The sequence below is a fragment of the Erinaceus europaeus genome, chromosome 1, assembly GCF_950295315.1.
Source record: "Erinaceus europaeus chromosome 1, mEriEur2.1, whole genome shotgun sequence".
NCBI classification, from domain to species: domain Eukaryota; kingdom Metazoa; phylum Chordata; class Mammalia; order Eulipotyphla; family Erinaceidae; genus Erinaceus; species Erinaceus europaeus.
The window spans coordinates 84,784,582-84,804,853 of NC_080162.1; the positions used below are offsets into that span (position 1 = coordinate 84,784,582).

Genomic DNA, 20,272 nt, shown 5'->3' on the forward strand with positions numbered 1-20,272 from the left:
ACAGTCACATGGTAACTATGACGGCAAAGCCATAGTTATTAGTGAGATCACAAAACTTATGTGATGTAATTTTAATTGCGATAAGATATACATGATATAAAATCAATAATTTTAATGTGAATAATTTTCTGGTATATAGCATATTCACAATGCTATGCAACCACACCTTTACCTTACTCAGTGCCTGCACTGTGAATCCACTGCTCCTGGAGGCCATTTTTACCATTTTGTTGCCCTTTGTTGTTAGATAGGACAGAGAGAAATCGAGAGAGATGGGGAAGTCAGATAGACACCTGCAGACCAGCTTCACCACATGTGAGGCAACCCCTCTGCAGGTGGGGTGCTGGGAGTTCTAACCAAGATCCTTACTCTGGTCCTTGCACTTTGTGCCATGTGCGCTTAATCCACTGCACTAACACCCAGCTTCTCCTCCCAAAATCCTTTATGCCTCTATGGATTTACTTATTCTGGATATTTCAAGTAAGTGCAATCACACAATATATTGTGTCTACCTTCTTAATAAAGTGTTTTTTGAAAAGCACTCCATTGTATACTACATTTTGTTCATGCATTGATGGACATTTGAGTTGTTTCCATTCTTTAGTTACTGTGAATTATACTGCTGGGAACAGTGTGTACAAGTATTTGAATTCCTTTTTTCCCCCTCTTTTGTTGCCCTTGTTGTTTATTACTGTTGTTATTATTGCTGTCATTGTTGTTGCTGGATAGGAGAAAGAGAAATGGAGAGAGGAGGGGAAGACAGAGAGGAGGAGAGAAAGACAGACACCTGCAGACCTGCTTCGCTGCTTGTGAAGTGACTCCCCTGCAGTGGGGAGCCGGGGGCTTGAGCCGGGAGGGATCCTCAGGCCAGTCCTTGCACTTCACGCTATGTGTGCTTAACCTGGTGCTCTACCGCCTGGCCCCAAGTATTTGAATTTATGTCTTCAATTTTTTTGGGGGGGTATATGCCTGAAAATAGAGGTGCTGGATCATATGGTAATTCTATATGTAACTTTTTAGGCAATTTCAAGTTTGGGCTAGACCTGGGTTTCTTGGGCATGCTACTCTCTATGGATACTCCATCTGCTCAAACTCAAGGCCTCATGTGTGCTTTACTAGGTGAGCTATCTCCTGGTTTACCTTAATATTTTCTAAGAGTCTTAGTTTTTACAATTAGGTCTTGGGTCCATTTTGAGTTATTTTAGTACATAGTGTGAGGTTGGAATCCAACCTTTTTTTTTAATGTGAATATTCAGATGTCCCAATACCTTCTGTTGAAGAGATTATCCCTTCCCCACTGAATGGTCCTTAAAACCTTACCAAAAATTAATAGATTATAGATGTATAGATTTCTGGACTCTCAATTCCATTCCACTGATTTATGTGCCTGTCCTTATGCCAGTACCACAATGCTCTAATTATTACAGGATTTTATTAATTGGAAAGAATCACACCCCCACTTTTAAATTTCTTTTTCAAGATTGTTTTGATTATTCCTACCTAGTTCCTACTAATTCCATATAAATTCAGAGCCTACCCTTTCCATTTCTGTAAAAATACAAAACAAAACAAAAAAACTAAAAAGCGTTTCCAAAGTTTGTGAGAGAATAATTGAAGTTATAAATGTAACTTGAACTAGCCACAATCTGTTCTTTATTTCACATCAAAATTAGAACTGAAAACAACAGAGTACCCTAGGAGAAATAACTGTGGCTTTCTCAAAGACTAGCAATTTCAAGGAAATTATATTCCCTAAAAGTAAAAGTCATCTCAAAGTCAAGGAAATTGTTAGTCTGAAGGGCAGTGATTGCTTCAGTCCCCGTGTTTGGTCTCACCTTCACAATACTTCAGTCCATATTTCTCCTCAACATATGGGCCACAGTGGTTCTTGGGTCTGAGGTTCATCCTATAACATCCTGAAGAGTTTTGAGAGTTAAACTGCTTGCAAATAACTTTAATAGAAAAATGCCATTCAGGATTGAAATAAACAACTGGAACCAAATATTGAGAAAAAGAAATTCCACTTCATGTATGTTGCCATCTATAATAAAAACCAAAGGCAATGAAAATATCTTCTGGCAGGTGTTCACGGTCAGTGCCTTGGCAAAGAATGCAACATCAGAAGGATATCTTATGTTTGATTGTTTTGTTTTTCTAACCAAAAAAAAAAAAAAAAGCTTGAGTTAGGAATTAAGGAAGAAAACCAGACCTGAAAATGAAGTGAGTGTTAGAAGATAAGCACCTAACAAAATGAATTAATAGAATAATAAAATCCGAGGGAGAGGAAAGCTGACCAAGGTTGTATATGTTGTGCACTTCAGGGTGAATGAATCTGCTGCCAAGAAGCAGAGAACCCTTTCAACAGTTATCAGGCAAGTTGACCAGGATAAAATCTGTGATAGACTTGCTCTTAATGCATGAGTTTGGCATAAATTCTAGAATGGGAAAGCTTCTGTAACACGGCAGATGGAGAGGACACCTTTGGTCCTGTCACTGCCAAACAATAACTGCCTTCAGAGGTCATAGAATTTCCCATCCTCTAAAAGTGTTTTTCAACAAGCCGAGTAACTATATGTCTACCTCCACATTCCCCCAGTTTCAACTGGACTGAGTTAATCTTAATTCTGTGTCAAGACTCATGAGATAAGAGGAATAAAGGAACAGTGCCCACAGAAATGAGATAAAGTTCACATTCCTCCCCTGGTTGATGGTGACAGAGTGAAATAAACTCTACAAAGATGAAGGGTACTATACTTTCTTCTGTCAGAGGAAGACACCTGGGCTTCTCAAACCCAGAACTCAAAATTCCTGTTCTTGGTAATATACGGAATATCTGAATATGTGATAGCTACTTGAGTCTTTGAGTCACCAGGTATCAAATCACATTTCCCAAAAATCTGTGGGGATGGGGGTGGAGCAGCAGCACACCCAGTTGAACACACACATTACCATGTGCAAGGAGCCAGGTTCAAAGCCCTGCTACCATATGTTCACATGTATCAATAAATTAGGGCAAAATATATACCTGAAAGCAAAAATACACAATAGTCTACAGTGAGTCAGTATAAAGTTCATAATGAAATACTGTTTACTTAGACTTAGATACCCTCCTCACCTACTTCCTATTACAGTTCTTTCACTCACTCCAAAGCTAACCTTAGCAAAGCAAGGACTGCAAAAGCTGAATAAAGGTGAGAGACTGGCATACTTTTACGATGACTCTTTAGTCACTATCAGGCCACCCCATCAGCTGGGGCCCTAGTCAGGGAGTCCTGAGATTCCCAACCAGACATGATGGGCCTAGACCTCAAATAAATCCCTCTCTCCATTGTTACTGGTCATTCCTATCAAGAACAACACAATAGACCCCTTTGTGGGCCCCCATTGGACCTTGCCCTCAACTTGGATCAACATGGTAGATAATGTTCCATCCTCTGAAGGGAGGCTGGACAACATACTCTATGTTCCACCTGAGGAAGATGGGTCCTGATACAGGAGCAGCTTGGAATGTTCCTACTTATGACCACAGAATGTGAGCTCAGATCTACAGGGATGCAGAGGTCACATAGGCTCCTAAGCTGAATATGGGCCCCAGATCACATCAGATCAATGGGTTTTACAGTCAACAATATTTATACACCTTTCCCATATTTGGGAGTTACTCTCTTCTCTGATCCAGCTTTCTGGTCCTTCTGCAAGCCATGACATCACCTCCCCAGACAATAATTAGGATCCACCTGCATATCAAGCAAAAACAAACAAACAAACAAAAAAAACGAAACACTAGTATAGCCATAGGCCCTTTGGAATATAACAAACCACCAACTCTTCATCTGCACTATTCCAGCCTTTAGGTCCATGATTGGTCAACAATTTGTTTGGCTTTGTATGTTAACTCTATTTTCAGCCACCAGGTTACAGATGCTAGCATGATGCCAACCAGACTTCCCTGGACAGACAACCCCACCAATATGTCCTGGAGCTTCGCTTCCCCAGAGCCCTTCCCCACTAGGGAAAGAGAGAGACAGGTGGGGAGTATAGATCGACCTGTCAATGCCCATGTTCAGCAGGACCTTCAGCCTTCTGCATGAACCTTGGGTCCATACTCCCAGAGGATTAAAGAATAGGAAAGCTATCAGGGGAAGGGATGGGGTACAGAGTTTTGGTGGTGGGAATTGTGTGAAGCTGTACCCCTCTTATCCTATGGTTTAGTCAATGTTTCCTTTTTATAAATAAAAAAATTTTTAAAAACCCTCCTGCTGCCCACCTGGCAGGGTGGAAGTGATGAAGCAGGTCTGCAGGTGTCTGTCCTTGTTTCTCTCTCTCTCTTCGCCTCCCCTCTCAACTTTTCTCTGTCCTATTAAATAAAAATATAAATAAATAAATAGGGAAAATGGCTTCTAGGAATGGTGGATATAAGAAATCTGAAAAACTTATCTATGGAAGAGTAGATAAGACTACAAGAAGGGAAAACTCATATAATTCAAACCATTCACCAATTGCAATGTATCCACTGTAAAAAAGATTAAATACTATCAACATTTTGACATATACTATACAGTTTTACCCAAACTGTAATAATATTTTGAGAGGATTTAGTTTACTGTTTATAGCATATATTGTATTACTACTGTTTACTACTATTGAAGATATTTTGCTTTGATTACTAGCTACTCTGTTTCTTTTTTATAAGATTTTTAAAAATCTTTACTTAATTTGATATGACAGGGAGAAATTAGAGGGAAGGGGGAGAGAGAAAGAGAGACATTTGCATCACTGCTTCACTGCTTCTGAAGCTTTCCCCCTGCAAGTGGGGGTTGAGGGCTTGAATCCAGGTCTTTGAGAACGGTAATATATGCAGGTAGCCAACTGCACCACTACACAGCACCTGCTACTTTGTTTCTCTGTGAGACAGTTTGGTAGTTTAAATGTAATATTCATTTTTAGGATTATAATACACTTATTACAGAAATACAGAAGACTGTAAGATTATAATGGGGCAGCTCACTTAAAAAGCACTCATGTTAGACTGGTTACATAGTATACTGGCTAGGAAGAAAGATCTTCATATCTGAGGCACCAAAAGTTCCAGGTTCAAGCCCCAGTCCCACCAGAAGCCAGAGGTTCACATGACTGATGGTATAAACATTTTTTAAAAATGGGAAGGACACTCAGAAGTAGTAGGTGTAACTTAAGAAGAGAAGGTAGGTCTATGGAAAAAATGGATATCTATATATATATATGTGTGTGTGTGTGTGTGTGTGTGTGTGTGTGTGTGTATGTGTGTGTTATAGAAATAATAGTCAGGGGAGTCGGGCGGTGATGCAGTGGGTTAAGTGCACATGGCACAAAGCGCAAGGAACAGCAATAAGGATTCCGGTTCAAGCCCCCAGCTCCCCACCTGCAGGGGAGTCGCTTCACAGGTGGTGAAGCAGGTCTGCAGGTGTCTCTCTTTCTCTCTGCCTCTCTGTCTTCCCCTCCTCTCTCTATTTCTCTCTGTCCTATCCAACAACAACGACATCAATAACCACAACAATGTTAAACAAGGGTAACAAAATGGAAAATATTTTTTAAAATTTAAAAAAAAAGAAATAATAGTTAGCCCATACCTATGATCTTGGGAGAACTATTGCATTTTCCAATGGAGGAAATGTGAACACATGGTGAGAAAGGTATGGAATTATACCCGTTATCATTTTTAAAAAATATTTTATTTATGTATTCATGAGAAATGATAGGAGAGAGAAGAAGAACCAGACATCACTCTGGTACATGTACTGCTGGGAATTGAACCCAGGATCTCATGCTTGAGAGTCCAAAGCCTTATCCACTGTGCCACCTCTCAGACCACATATACCCCTGCTATGTTATAATTCTGTAAATCAATATTAAAATACTAATAAAAATTTTAAAACACTAATGTTAATTTATACTATTTTTTGCATATATTTTTTCTGAAAGTTGACACTCTCAGTAAATGTTTTAAAATACACATCTTTCCACTTAGTATCATTATATAAGCCTTTTCCCTTTATTATTAAAGTATTCTGAAACATCTGTCACTTCACTTTGTTATAGAATTTTGTTAATTGCATATATGTAGCATAATTTAACAATTATCCAGTGTAAGATATATTTTGTTTTTATTTACTTCATAATGTAGAGATATACACCTGCATATAAATCACTCTCTTAAACATGATAAATTCTTTAGGAGTAGACCACCAAAATATGAATTCATGAGTCAGAATATTTTTTTTCAGAATATTTTTTAAAGTCAATATTCCCAAACTCCAATGAAAATTCTATCTAATGGCCAGGAAGATGGCACAATGGATAAAGCACTGGACATGAAAGCATGAGGTCCTGAGTTCTAGTCTCAGTATCACATATGGCAGAATGATACTCTGGATATCCTTCTTCCCTCCCTCTTTCTCATAATAAATCTTTTTTTATTATCTTTATTTATTTATTGGATAGAGACAACCAGACACTGAGATGAAGGGGGAGAGGATGAGAGAGATTCGTGCAGCCCTGCTTCACCACTTGTGAAACTACACCCCTGCACAAACTCCCTACCACATTTTCTATCACAGGGCCATCCCAAACCACACTTTGAGATTTGTGACATGCAAAATTTGTACCTTGCAACTTTAAATGCATTTTTAATTACTGGAATGAAATTATCTTCCATTTAGTTAAACCATCTCTACACTCTTCTGTGAATAGTCCACTAATTTCCTTGGATGTTTGATGCTACTGAGGGGTAATCAAAAAGTATTTGTGGGCTTCTGGTTCATGATATATAGTGGAATACTAAAATTACTTCTCATCAATCCTTAAAGTGACAAGTATAAAAGGCTTTCTTTACTTAACTGTAAGAATATACATGTACTATTAAATATATACAAGAATAGATCAATGGCAGCACATGACAAGCATCAGGAGAACAGTGAAGAATTCTGGATCCTATAGAAGGTTATCAGAAGTGAATGATGGTATTGCTAACTATATAAAAGAAATTATAACATGAACTAAGCAAAAGAAGAAATCTCTAAAGATGTAATGTGTGTCTCCTAAGGGGAAACAAACCCAAATCAAAGACAAGTGGATTTTCAGGGTAATAACTAAAGATTTGTGGAACAAGCTGCACCCTTCAATGTTCTCAGAAAGGCTGAGCTGTGAGAAGAGCTTTCTATAATAAACTGGGGGATCAGCAATAGGCAACCAACCACCTAAGTTCCAGGACTAGAGAATGAAGAAATAATATGACAAATGACAAGAACACATCCACCCAAAACCCTGAGGGGTTATCCTGAGCACCTAACAGGACCAGGACCACTAAACTTTAAATTTACTCTTAGAAGAACAATCACCATTTATGCTGAGAGAACCCATTACAGTTACAACTTTGATCTTGCAACCTAGGCTGCACAACAGAACCATCTGGTGAACTTTAAGATCTATATGTTGATTGGAATCTAGAGACAGCTCACCTGGTAAAATGCATGCACCAAACCCCAGGTTTGAGCTTTGGAGTCAGATGGGAACACCACAGATACCATGGGTGGAGCATGGGGGAATGTCATGGAGGGTGGAACAGTATTGTGGTGATTTTCTTCTGTCTGGATTTCCCTTTCCCTACCTCCCTCTCTTTATCTGAAATAAAAGAATGAAAAAGTCCACTGAGAAGAAGGAAGGAATGGAGGGATGGAGGAAGGAAGGAAGAAAGGAAAGGAAGGTGTGGGGGGTGGGAGGGAGGGAGGAATAGGGAGGGGTGGAGAAGGGTGAGGAGGGTAGAAAGGGGTGGGCAGGGATGGAAGGAAGGAAAGAAAGGGAAGGAAGAACATTTATAAGTGGAATTGGAAGCTGGGTATCTGTATTAAAATGCTCTGCAGGTAATTTAACACATCCTTAGGACTGAAAACCACTAGTCTGGATTTTAGTTAATGAATGTCAACAGAAAACCAGCTGAAAAATAAAACATTAAGGAAACAATAGACTGAAAAGTAATCCAAGTGGCAAGCTAGGAGATGACACATTTTATTCTTTGCATACATAATACTTGAGGTTAGTTTCCCAGTACCACATGTAATAGGCCAGTGATCTAGTCGTGGTCTCTCTTTTGTTCATAAAATAAACAAATCTTTTTTTCTTTAAAGTGAGCCAGTGTGGGGGTAGATAACATAATGGGTTATACAAAAAGACTCTGATGCCTGAGGTTCCAAAGTCCCAGGTTCAATCCCCAGCACCACCATAAACCAGAGTTGAGCAGTGCTCTGGTTTAATTAAACAAACAAACAAAAAAAGTGAGTCAGGGCTTAGGAGACAGCTCACCTAATAGAGAGCACAGTTCACCGTGCCTAAGGGCCTGGGTTACAGCCTCCAGCAGCATATAAGGGTGGTATGCACATGAAGAAGTTTCCTGACTGGTAGAGAGATGTGCTGTGGTGTCTCTTCTTTCTAGATCCCACCTTCTTTGTAACTGTGAGTGAAAGAAAAAAAGCTATCAGGGGAGGGCATGGGATATGGAGTTCTGATGGTGGGAATTGTGTGGAGTTGTACCCCTCTTATCCTATGTTTTTTGTCAGTGTTTCCTTTTTATAAATAAAAATTATATATGTATATATACATATATATATTTAAAAGTCTACTGGAAGCAGTGAGATCACACAGATGTTATTTCAGCCCTGGTGGAAAAAGAATAAAAGTTAACTGAATCAAACAAAGGAACTTAGTCTAGTGGCAACAGTTAACAAAAGAAAAAAAGTATTCTTTGAAAGATCTATGAAGATATCATTTCAAGATCTATGAAGCTATCAAGAGAGTGTAGAGTGGAAAGCAATAGAACATACCTGTAGGGAATAAACAACACTGCAAGCAAAAGTATTTTTCAGAAGTCTAGTCTCAATAGAGGTCTGAATAGCAAAAGATACATGATGAGATTCAAGTAATAATCTGGAAGAATGAACTCATAAATGTTCCCAAACCCATGCATAATTTTTAAAGGGAAAAAGAAAAATTACCAAAAAAAACTGACAAATAATAGGACCACATTTCTGAGTTGGAGGGATCTGAATGCTCATAGCAGTATTGGAAAAGTAAACAAATATAACTTGGCAGAAATAAAGAGAATCTTTCAATTCAATATGGGCGAGAGTGGTGGGCATAGTAACTAGAATGAAAGGAAAACTGGACTTGCACCAAGTTTCACATCTACTACATGGAACACTAAAATACAAATAAGCAATTTCCACAAAGTTTTGTAAGAAAAGTAACTCTAAATGTGGAATTCCACATAGCACCTAAAACTACGAAAAAAAAAATTTTGGGGGGGGGGGGTCTTAATATTTTCATAAAGTTCACCACTTATAAACTGGAGGGTGACAAGGAAAATAGGCTCAAAGGAAAGTTCATGGGCTACAAGAGCGGTGCTGATTAAAGAAAGAAGTAAAAGCTTTACAGACAAAACTCAGCAATTATTAGTTAAGTACTATGTTGAATATACTATCACTGCTAATAAAAATTCTTCAAGGTTAAGAGGCATAAAGTAGAAAATTAATTTTAAAACTTCTGAAAAATCTGGAAACCCAAAGAATAAGAAGAGTGGAGAAGCAATTACCTCCTACACCTCATAATGACCCTGAATCCATACTCCCAAAGGGATAAAGAATAGGAAAGCTTCCAATGGAATACAGAACTCTGGTGGTGGAATTGTGTGGAATTGCACCCTTCTTGTCCTACAATCTTGATTATCATTATTAAATTACCAATAAAAAGAGGGTTGGGCAGTAGTGCAGCTGGTTAAGTGCACATGGCATCAAGTGTAAGGACCAGCGTAAGGATCCTGGTTCGAGTCCCTAACTCCCCACCTGCGGGGGGGGGGGGGGAGTCGCTTCACAGGTGGTGAAACAGGTCTGCAAGCATCTATCTTTCTTTCCCCCTTTCTGTCTCCCCATCTCTCTCAATTTCTCTCTGTCCTATCCAAAAACATCAGTGACAACAAAGGCAACAAAATGGGTGAAAATGGTCTCCAGAAGCAGTGGATTCATAGTGCAGGCACTGAGCCCCAGCAATAACCCTGGAGGGAAAAAAAAATTACCATTAATTTTTTTTTTTAAATGGTGATTTCACTTTCTTCACCTCTTTTTGGATGGATCCTGAAGGAATCATGTTAAGTGAGATAAGTTAGAAAGAGACCATGACTATGGGATGATCTCATAGACAGAAGTTGAAAAAGACTACCAAGATGCCAACTTGCCTTCCCCTAGGCAGATGACTTCACCAATGTGTCCTAGAACCCCACTTCCCCAGAGCCCTACCCCACTAGAGAAAGGTAGGAACAGGCTGGAGGTATGGATCCACCCAATGATCAATGCCCATTTCCAGTGGAGAAGCAATTACAGAAACTAGACCTCCCAACTCCTGCACCCCATAGAGAGCTTTGGTCCATACTCCCAAAGAGATAAAGAATACGGAAATTTCCAGTGGAGGGGATGGGATATGGCACTCTGGTGGTGGGAACTGTGTGAACTGTACCCCTCTTATCCCACAATCTTGTCAATCATTACTAAATCACTAATAATAATTTTTTAAGAAGTTGAAAAATAAGAAAACACAAAACAGAACTTGAACTGGGTTTGGTGTACTGCACCAAAGTAAAAGACTGATGTGGGGATGGGGGAGTTCAGGTCCTGGAACATGATGGCAGAGGAGGACCTAGAGGGGGTTGAATTGTTATTTAGGAAACTGAGAAATGTTACACATGTACAAACTATTAAATTTTACTATTGACTGTAAACCATTAATCACCCCAATAAAGAAAAAAAAGAATTGCAAATAAAGATAATAATGAGATATCACTTCATACCTGCAAGAATGTCACACATCACAAAGGACAGAAACAGCAAATGTTAGAAAGAATGGGGGTGTGTCGCACCTGGTTGAGTGCACATTACAGTGCACAAGGACCTGGGTTCAAGCCCTCGGTCCCCACCTGCAGGGGGAAAGCTTCACAAGTGGTAGAGCAGTGCTGCAGGTGTCTCTCTGTCTCTCTCCCTATCTCCCTCTTCCTGCTTGGTTTCTGGCTGTTTCTATCCAAAAAATAAATAAAGATAATTAAAAATTTTTTTAAAAAAGAAAGAATGAGGAGGAACTTCTTTTTGTTTGTTTGGTTTCCTTTGCCACCAATGTCATTGCTGGGGCTCAGTGCCGGCACTATAAATCCACAGCTCCTGTCAGCCATTTTTTCTTTTTCTTTATTTGACAGAACAGACAGAAATTGAGAGTGAAGGATAGATAGAAAGGGAGAGAGATAGTTAGACACCTGCAGACATGAAGCATCCTCCCTATAGTTGAGAAGTGGGGTCTTTTTGCTCATGGTGATACATGCTCTTAACCAAGTGCACCACTGCCCAGGCTCCAGGAACACTTCTACACCGTTTTGTCAAATAAAATAGAAACAGAGAAATAAAGGAAGAAAGAAAGAAAGGAAGGAAGGGAGAAAGGGAGAAAGGGAGAAAGGGAGAAAGAGAGAAAGAGAGAAAGAGAGAAAGAGAGAAAGAGAGAAAGAGAGAGAGAGAGAGAGAAAGAAAGAAAGAAAGAAAGAAAGAAAGAAAGAAAGAAAGAAAGAAGCCACTAAGAGTAGTAGATTTGTAGTGCGGGCACCAAGCCCCATCCATAACCCTGGTGGTAAGAAAGAAAGAGAGAAAGAAAGAAAGAAAGAAAGAAAGAGAGAAAGAAAGAAAGAAAGAAAGAAAGAAAGAAAGAAAGAAAGAAAAAGAGAAGCCACTAAGAGTAGTAGATTTGTAGTGCGGGCACCAAGCCCCATCCATAACCCTGGTGGTAAGAAAGAAAGAGAGAAAGAAAGAAAGAAAGAAAGAAAGAAAGAAAGAAAGAAAGAAAGAAGGAAAGGAAGGAAGGAAGGAAGGAAGGAAGGAAAGAAAGAAAGAAAGAAAGAAAGAAAGAAAGAGAAAAGGGAAAGAGGAAGGGAGAAAGGGAAGAAGGAAGGAAGGAAGGAAGGAAGGAAGGAAGGAAGGAAGGAAGGAAGGAAGGAAGGAAGGAAGGAAGGTGGGTCTGGGAGGTAGTGCCACAATGATAAAGCTTTGGACTCTTAAGCATGAGGTCCCAAGTTCGACTGCCGGCAGCATATGTGCCAGAGTGATGTTTGGTTCTTTCTCTCTCCTCCTATCTTTCTCATAAATAAATTTTAAAAAATCTTTAAAAGAAAGAAAGATCTAGAAAGGAAAAGAGAAAGAATGAAAGAGAGAAAAAAAAAGAAGGAAATTTTGTGTTCATGTGGAAACAACTGTCTTGTCAATCATTACCATAATAAAACAAATTTTAACATCTATCTCAAAAGAATATGAGTTTTGGGACCCTACAATTCTGTTTTAATTTTATGCATTTTATGTTAATCTTATGAATACTTAACACTGAAGTGTCATTTTGAATATACACAAAATTTAGAAAGTTTTGTTGTTTTTTTTAAGATTTTATTTATTAATGAGAAAGTATGAGGAGAGAGAGAAAGAACCAAACATGTGCTGCCATGGATTGAACTCATGCTTGAGAGTCCAACGCTTTATCCATTGCACCACCTCCCAGACCACACATTTAGAAAGCTTTAAGAAGCAATCAATATACCTTATATATCTTATAAGTATGGAATCCTACAGATGCTCTTAAGTATAACTATTTTCAGTCATCAAGACATTGGTGAATGATAAGTTAACTTTAAATGTACTGCTTAATGTAACTATGTTTCTAATGTTAAGTTCATGAATGACTGGCCCCAAAGTCACTTTCAAACAATAGAGAAAATGAAAGTTCTTTGTTTTATTCCATTTGTTGAATTCAATGAACTGGTTATATCAATACACTTAAATATAATTTGGTATCTCCCTCAGTACATCTCATTTTATTCATAAAGAAGACATATGTGGGGGGCTTAGAAGAGGTGTATCTGATTAAGCATATATATACATATATATATATTTCTTTAATTTTATTTATTTATTTTCCCTTTTGTTGCCCTTGTCTTTTTATTGTTGTTGTAGTTATTGTTATTGTTACTGATGTTGTCATTGTTAGACAGGATGGAGAGAGGAGGGGAAGACAGAGAGGGAGAGAGAAAGATAAGACACCTGCATACCTGCTTTACCACCTGTGAAGCAACCCCCCTGCAGGTGGGAAGCCGGGGTCTCTGAACCAGGATCCTTAAGCTGGTCCTTGCGCTTTGCGCCACATGTGCTTAACCCGCAACCGCCCAACTCCCCAAGCACATATATTTTCATGCACAAGGACCTAGGTTCAAGCCCCCGCTACTCACTTGCGGGGGGGGGGGGCACTTCATGAACAGTAAAGCAGGTCTTTAAGTGTATCTCTGTGTGTTTCTCTCTCTCTCTATCTCCTCTGCCCTCTCAATTTTTCTGTCCCATTTAGTAAGATGGAAGGGGAGGGGAGGGGAGGGAAGGGGAGGGGAGGGGAAGAAAAAGGAGGGGAAGGGAGGTCACTGGGAGTAGTAGATTCATAGTGCCTGTACTAAGCCCCATCAGTAACCCTGGAGGCAAAAAAATAAGTTTGTTGAATAAACATTTAATAACAAATTTCATCTGATAAATATTCTCTTCTATCCTAGTTGCAATTTTAATAGACACCTGTGGATTCAACACTAATACTAAAAAAAGCAAACATATGTTGGGGCAAAGACAACACTTGAATAAGTAAGAAGGTTTTTCAAGATGATCTATTTGAAACGAAAACACTCATATGTGACAAAGTTCTCTTAAGGCTGTTGGAAAATTTACCAAATCTGATATAATAAAAGTAAACTCTACTACAATAATTTTGTTTTTAGGCTACTAAAGTTCCAGTCTTTCTCTAGAAAGACTGTGTGATGACAAGAGAGGTAGGGACAGCTCAGGACAAACACACATGAGGTGGTCCGTAGCACCAAATAGGCCAGAGCAGTACTCTAGTTTCTCTCTCACTCTACCGTGACCTATCTATCTAAAAGTGAACTTAAAAAAATAGGATAATATGTTAGGCCACAAAAACAGTGTCAACAAATTCAAGAGCACTAAAATCATCCCAAGCATCTTCTCATACCACAGTGGAATAAAAGTAACAAACACTTAACAACAAACAAAAAATTAGTAGAAGTCCCAAAATACGGAAACTCAACAATACACTACTTAACAACTACTGGGTCAAAAAGGAAATTAAGGAAGAAATCGAAATGTTTTGAGAATTCAATGAAAATAAAGATACAAGCTATCAAAAAATTTGGAACACAGCTAAAGCAGTACTGAGAGGGAAGTTCATAGCCATACAAGCACACATTAGGAAACAGGAAAAAGCTCAACAACCTGATTGCACACCTTCAAGACTTAGAAGAAGAACAAAGGAACCCTAATGCAACCAGAAGAACTGAAATAACTAAAGTTAGGGCAGAAATAAAATAGAAAATAAGAAAGCCATACAAAAGATCAATGAAGCTAAATGCTGGTTCTTTGAAAGAGCAAACAAAATTGACAAACCCTTAGCCAGACTCACAAAACAAAAAAGAGAGAAGACTCAAATAAGTAGGATTGTAAATGAAAGAGGAGGTATCACAACAGACACCACAGAAACCCAACATACCATACAAGGCAAGGCTTCTATGAACAACTATATGCCACCAAGCTAGAGAACCTGAAAGAAATAGACAAGTTCCATGCCTACAATGGTTCTCTGAGCTTTCTTCTACCCTAAAATCCCTAATCTCATCTGCTCTGATCCTACTTTTTGGTTCCTGTTCATTAACCATCTTGTCTCAACTTAGGTCATGCCACCTTCCAGACACCAAGTTACAGATGCTACCATGATTCCACCCCAACTTCTCTGGGAAGATGACCTCACCAATGTGTCCTAGACCCTTGCATATCCAGAGCTCTGGTCCACTAGGGAAAGACAGAAACAGGCTGGAGATATGGATCAACCTGTCAATGCCCATGCTCAGAAGAGAAGCAGCTACAGAAGCCAGAACTCCTACCTTCTGCTCCCCATAACCAACCTTGATCCATACTCCCAGCAGGAGAAAAGTGACAGGATGAAGATAAGAGGACTCTGCACTCCAACTCCATCAACACCCAGAGAGAAAAAGAGATGGACATATGGAGGTAGTGAGGATGTCATGAGTGGCTTAGAGGGAAAGAGAGGATTGAATCAGAAAAAGAAGGGGCAACTATGTATAAATGTGGACAGATAGTTGTACAGAAGATGATTGGCCCATGTCTACAACTTTAGGGGAACTGTGGTGGAACTGCAGTGGGGAGAGTGAAGATTCAGAACTCTGGTGGTGGGAATGGTGTGGATTCAAACCTCTGACAACATGTAATTCTGTAATATAAAAATAAAAAAGTATTATAGAAAAAATAAATTCTTTAATAAAAAAAAAGAAATGGACAAGTTCCTAGATACCTACAAACTTCCAAAATTAGGTGAGGGTAGATAGCATAAAGGTTATGCAAACAGACTCTCATGCCTGAAGCTCCAAAGTCCCAGGTTCAATCACCTGCACCACCATAAACCAGAGCTGAGTAGTGCTCTGGTAAAAATAAAATAAAATAAAATAAAAACTTCCAAAATTAAATAAAGAAGAACTAGAAAATATGAACAAGGCAATCACAGCCAAAGAAATTGAAACAGTTATCAAAAACCTCCCCAAGAATAAAAGTCCTGGACCAGATGGTTTTACAAATTAATTCTACAAAACCTTCAAGGTTAATACCTCTACTTTTAAAACTCTTCAAAAGATTGAAGACACAGAAAAACTCCTTTCCAGCTTCAAATGAGGCCAACATCACTCTGATACCAAAACCAGACAGGGATACAACAAAAAAAGAAAACTACAGACCAGTATCTCTGATGAACACAGATGCTTAAATATTGAACAAAAGTCTAGCCAACCAGATACAGCAGTATATTAAAAAGATTGTTTATCATGACCAAATGTCATTTATCCCAGGAATGCAAGGTTGGTTTAATATACATAAATCAATCAAAGTGATCTACCACATCAATAAAAGCAAGACCAAAAACCACATGGTCCTATCAGTAGATGCAGAGAAAGCCTTTGACAAAATCCAACATCCCTTTATGATCAAAATGCTACAAAGCATGGGAATAGATAGAAAATTCCTCAAGATAGTAGAGTCTATATATAGCAAACCCACAGCCAACATTATACTCAATGGTGAAAAACTGGAAGCATTTCCCCTCAGATCAGGTACTAGATAAGGCTGTCCATTATCACCATTACTATTCAACATAGTGTTAGAACTGCTTGCCATAGCAATCAGGCAGGAGCAAGGAATTAAAGAGATACAGATTGGAAGAGAAGAAGTCAAACTCTCCTTTGTAGATGATATGATAGTATACATAGAAAAACCTAAAGAATCCAGCAGGAAGCTCTTGGAAATTATCCAGCAATATAGTAACGTGTCAGGCTACAAAATTAACATACAAAAGTCAGTTGCATTCCTTTATGGAAACAAAGCAGAAGAAGAATTCCAGGAAAAAAACAGGCTACTCTGCAAAGAAAACAAGGACAAGTAAATTTACCATGTAAATTTACTGATTATGTACCAGTTTCTATGCTTGTTACCTTGTACACTTCATCTAATCCTCACAAAAAATCCTATGATATGTATGCTGCATTATTTCCATATTACTGATAAGAAATCAGACCTAGATAGTGGAAGGTGTGTGATTCTACTCACATATTATCAGGGCAAAAATTTCAATCCAGATTATTACTCTTTACCTACTTGACTATTCTAGTAGATTAAAGTTGCTCTGATCATAAAATTGCCAAGGCAGCTGTGTGGTCCAAATGAACACATGGAAAAGTAGTTATAGACCCTCAGTAAACATTAGTCACTACCTCCCTTCCTGTGTCTCCTCTCTACTTTTCCTTTCTTTTTCTTTTTCTTTTTTAAAATTTCTTTATTGGGGGATTAATGTTTTACAGTTGACAGTAAATACAATAGTTTGTACATGCATAACATGTCTCAGTTTTCCACATAACAATACAATCCCCACTAGGTCTTCTGTGTCCTCTCTACTTTTTCATGTAGGGACCTTCCAGCCAAGCTCCTTAGGCAATATTCCTAAATTGTAACATGGGAAGATAAGCAGTGACATAATAATTTGCTTCTTCCTTGCCTACAAGCTTGGGAAGCTTCAGGATTGTTAAACAATTTGTGGTATTCTTTTATGAAAACCACTGGAAAGAAATTAAACATATTATTCATAATTAGGGAAGTACAGTTGCTTTCTATCTTTTTTTTTTTTTTTTTAAAGCAGAGCACTGCTTAACTCTGACTTACCGTGGTGTGGGGGGACTGAATCAAGACCTTGGAGACTCAGGCATGAGAGTCTTCTTGCACAACCATTATACTATCTACCTTCCCGCCACCCCTGACTTTTTTCCCCCCCAAGTATTAATCCTCTCACTACTAAAAGGGAAGTCACATAAATACAAGGTGGGTTACCCACATGAAAAGGGGAAGATCAGAGAATATAATTCACATAAAACTTTAAGATTATGTCAAAACAGATACAAAGTGACCTAGGAGCTGGCTGATGGATAAAGTGTCAGGTATCAAGAATGAAGTTCTGGATTTGATTACTGCTATCATGTATGCCAGAGTGATTCTCTGGTTCTTATTTTCCCTCTTTCATGTTAAATAAATAAAACTCTTTTAAGAAAAAAAAATACTAAGGACTGCAGAAGTAGGGTGATATCAGTGTCTGTTAAGTAGGTGTTATACATAAACCAATTTAGTACAGGTTTGCAGAAGTAGGCTGCAACAACATTTAACACTCTCTTCTAGATCAGGAGATAGCACATCTGGTAGGTAGAACAAGTATCTTACCTCCAAGGTCCTGGATTTGAGCTTGGAGAGCACGTGAAAACACTGGGAAGCTCCACAGATGGTGGAAGAGTGCTATGACCTCTCTCTCCCTCTATTTGAAAGGAGAAGGATGAAGAAGTCGACTTGGGAATAATAAACTCACACATACACAAAGATCCTAGTACAATAAGTAAATAAATAATCTCTCCTGACCAAAGAAGTGATAATCATGAAATTTTATTTTTGTTAATAAGTTAGCAAGCATAAATATTACTAAAAAGTTATGGCTATGCAGTTTAAAACTACTGAATTTATTGAAGAGATTTTCCTTTCTCCATTTTATATTCCTCACTACTTTGTCATAGATTATATATATATGAAGGCATATTACTAGAATCTAAATTCTATTTCATTGATCTGATCTATTTTTATTTCATTATCACACAATTACTATAACTTTATTGTAAAGTTTAAAAATTAAAGAATGTGATTCCTCTTTTTTTTTATGCTTGGCAATGTGGGGTCTATTAAAATCCAAACAACTTTAAGTAACATCTCTTTAGTAATGCCACTGAAAGTTTTATAGGAATTGTTTTGCATCTATAAAATTGGGGGTCAGTGTGCATTATTAGTGATGCAATTATGCTAATCTATTTGCACAGGATATCTTTCCATCTCCCGTGTCTAAGTTTCTTTGCTAGGGAGATAGTTCAGTATGTCAGAGCACAGGATTTGCTTGCGTAAGGCCCCAGAGAACCCAAGTTCTATCTCCAACAACAACATATAACAGAGATGAGCAGGATGCTGGGACCCCTCCCAGTATATATCTAATATATATATAATAAAATTAGATAAATGTTTTTAAATGAAGTTTATTTTGATATTGACTTACAGTTTTTGGTATACAAGTCTTTTATTGCCTAAGCACCTAATTTTATTCCTGAGTATCAAGTTTGTTGGTGAGGGTGTAAAGAAAAGGGAAATCAACACAGTTTTGGTGGATATCTAAATTGGTCCAATATTATTATTTCTAACAATAATAATAATGACAAACCTGCCCTATAATCTAGCAATTTCACTCCTAGGTATCTATCACAGAACACAAAAACACTAACTCAAAAATACATACACATGCTTATGTTCACTGCAGGGCTACTTACAACAGCCAAGATGTGGAAATAACCCAAGTGCCAAACAACAGAAAAGTGGGTAAGGATGGACTATCATATCATTCAGCTGTAAGAAAAATAAAATCTTGCCTTTTGCCACAACATAGATGGAACCAAAGGGGTCACATAAGTGAAATAAGCCAAAAGACAAATACCAGATGTTCTCACTCATGTGTGATTTAAAGAAACAAAACAAGGGAACTGACAATGTCAAGCATAAAGAATCCTTTAGCCTATGATTGCAGATATATTAAAAAGGGGAGGAGCTTAAAAGAGGTGAGGAGACCCATTTCTGTCACGAAGGAAAACTGTATATTTTATCTTTTTCAAATTTTAATTAATTTTTTTTAAACAGACCACTGCTCAGCTCTGGCTTATGGTGGTGCTGGGAAGTGAACCCAGACCTCAAAGCCTTAAGCATGACAATCTTTTTGCATAATCATTATGCAATCTCCCTATTCTTTTTTTTTTTTTTTTTTTACCAGAGCATGCTCTGCTCTGCTCTGATATATGGTGGTGCAGGGGATCGAACCTAGGACTTTGGAGCTTCTAGCTGGAGAGTCTCTTTGCATAACCATTATGCTATCTACCCCTGCCCCTCCCTATTCTTATATATCTTTTGAAGTCTATAATTTTTATATGAACCATCAATGAAAGGTAAAGCATAAATCTAAAAAAAGGGGAATTTTTTTGAAAATTAAGGAAACGTTAATGTGTGAATATTAAATTATATTAAAGAACAGTTGCAGTTTTAGGTACACTAGTGGTATTACAGCTAGGTTTTTTAAAAATTATATCATTCAATCAATATTAATACATCCATATTTTTACTTTTCAATCTCGATTGAATATGGGTATTATTATTTTTCATTAAAAATAAAGCAACCTAAGTCATAGCATTATTTATTGCTGCTGTTTTTCCTTCTGATTTAATTTTTTTATAAATTACACACAAATATTACAAATGAAATGGCAGGCTATATGGGATTTGCTTTCAAAGAACAGCAAAGGGGACATCCAGGAAGACCATATATGATGGTGGGTGGGGAAGAGGATGAGAAAAGTGGGAAATAAATGAAACAAGTCTATAAAAGCACTGAATCTAAGAAGGTGGCTAGTGACTTAGCAACAGAGTAAAGAACTTGCATGCTTGCATGCATGAGGCCATGAGTTCAATCCCCTGCACCAAATATGTTGAGAGAG

General features: G+C 38.0%; 1 protein-coding gene across 5 annotated transcripts in view; it reads right to left on the reverse strand.

The window, feature by feature from the left end:
* ZHX3 (zinc fingers and homeoboxes 3) overlaps positions 1–20,272 on the reverse strand; it is a 148,613-nt gene that overhangs the window by 94,253 nt on the left and 34,088 nt on the right. For 2 of the 5 annotated variants that reach the window (XM_060190090.1, XM_060190114.1), the window contains exon 2: positions 8,338–8,485. The exons of 1 other annotated variant lie outside the window; for it this stretch is intronic. The gene's annotated coding sequence lies outside the window, so the exon portion shown is untranslated. Of the gene's footprint in view, positions 1–1,835; positions 1,917–8,337; positions 8,486–8,855; positions 8,919–20,272 lie in introns of all 5 variants that reach the window. 2 more of the 5 variants (XM_060190103.1, XM_060190098.1) reach the window with 2 other exon arrangements.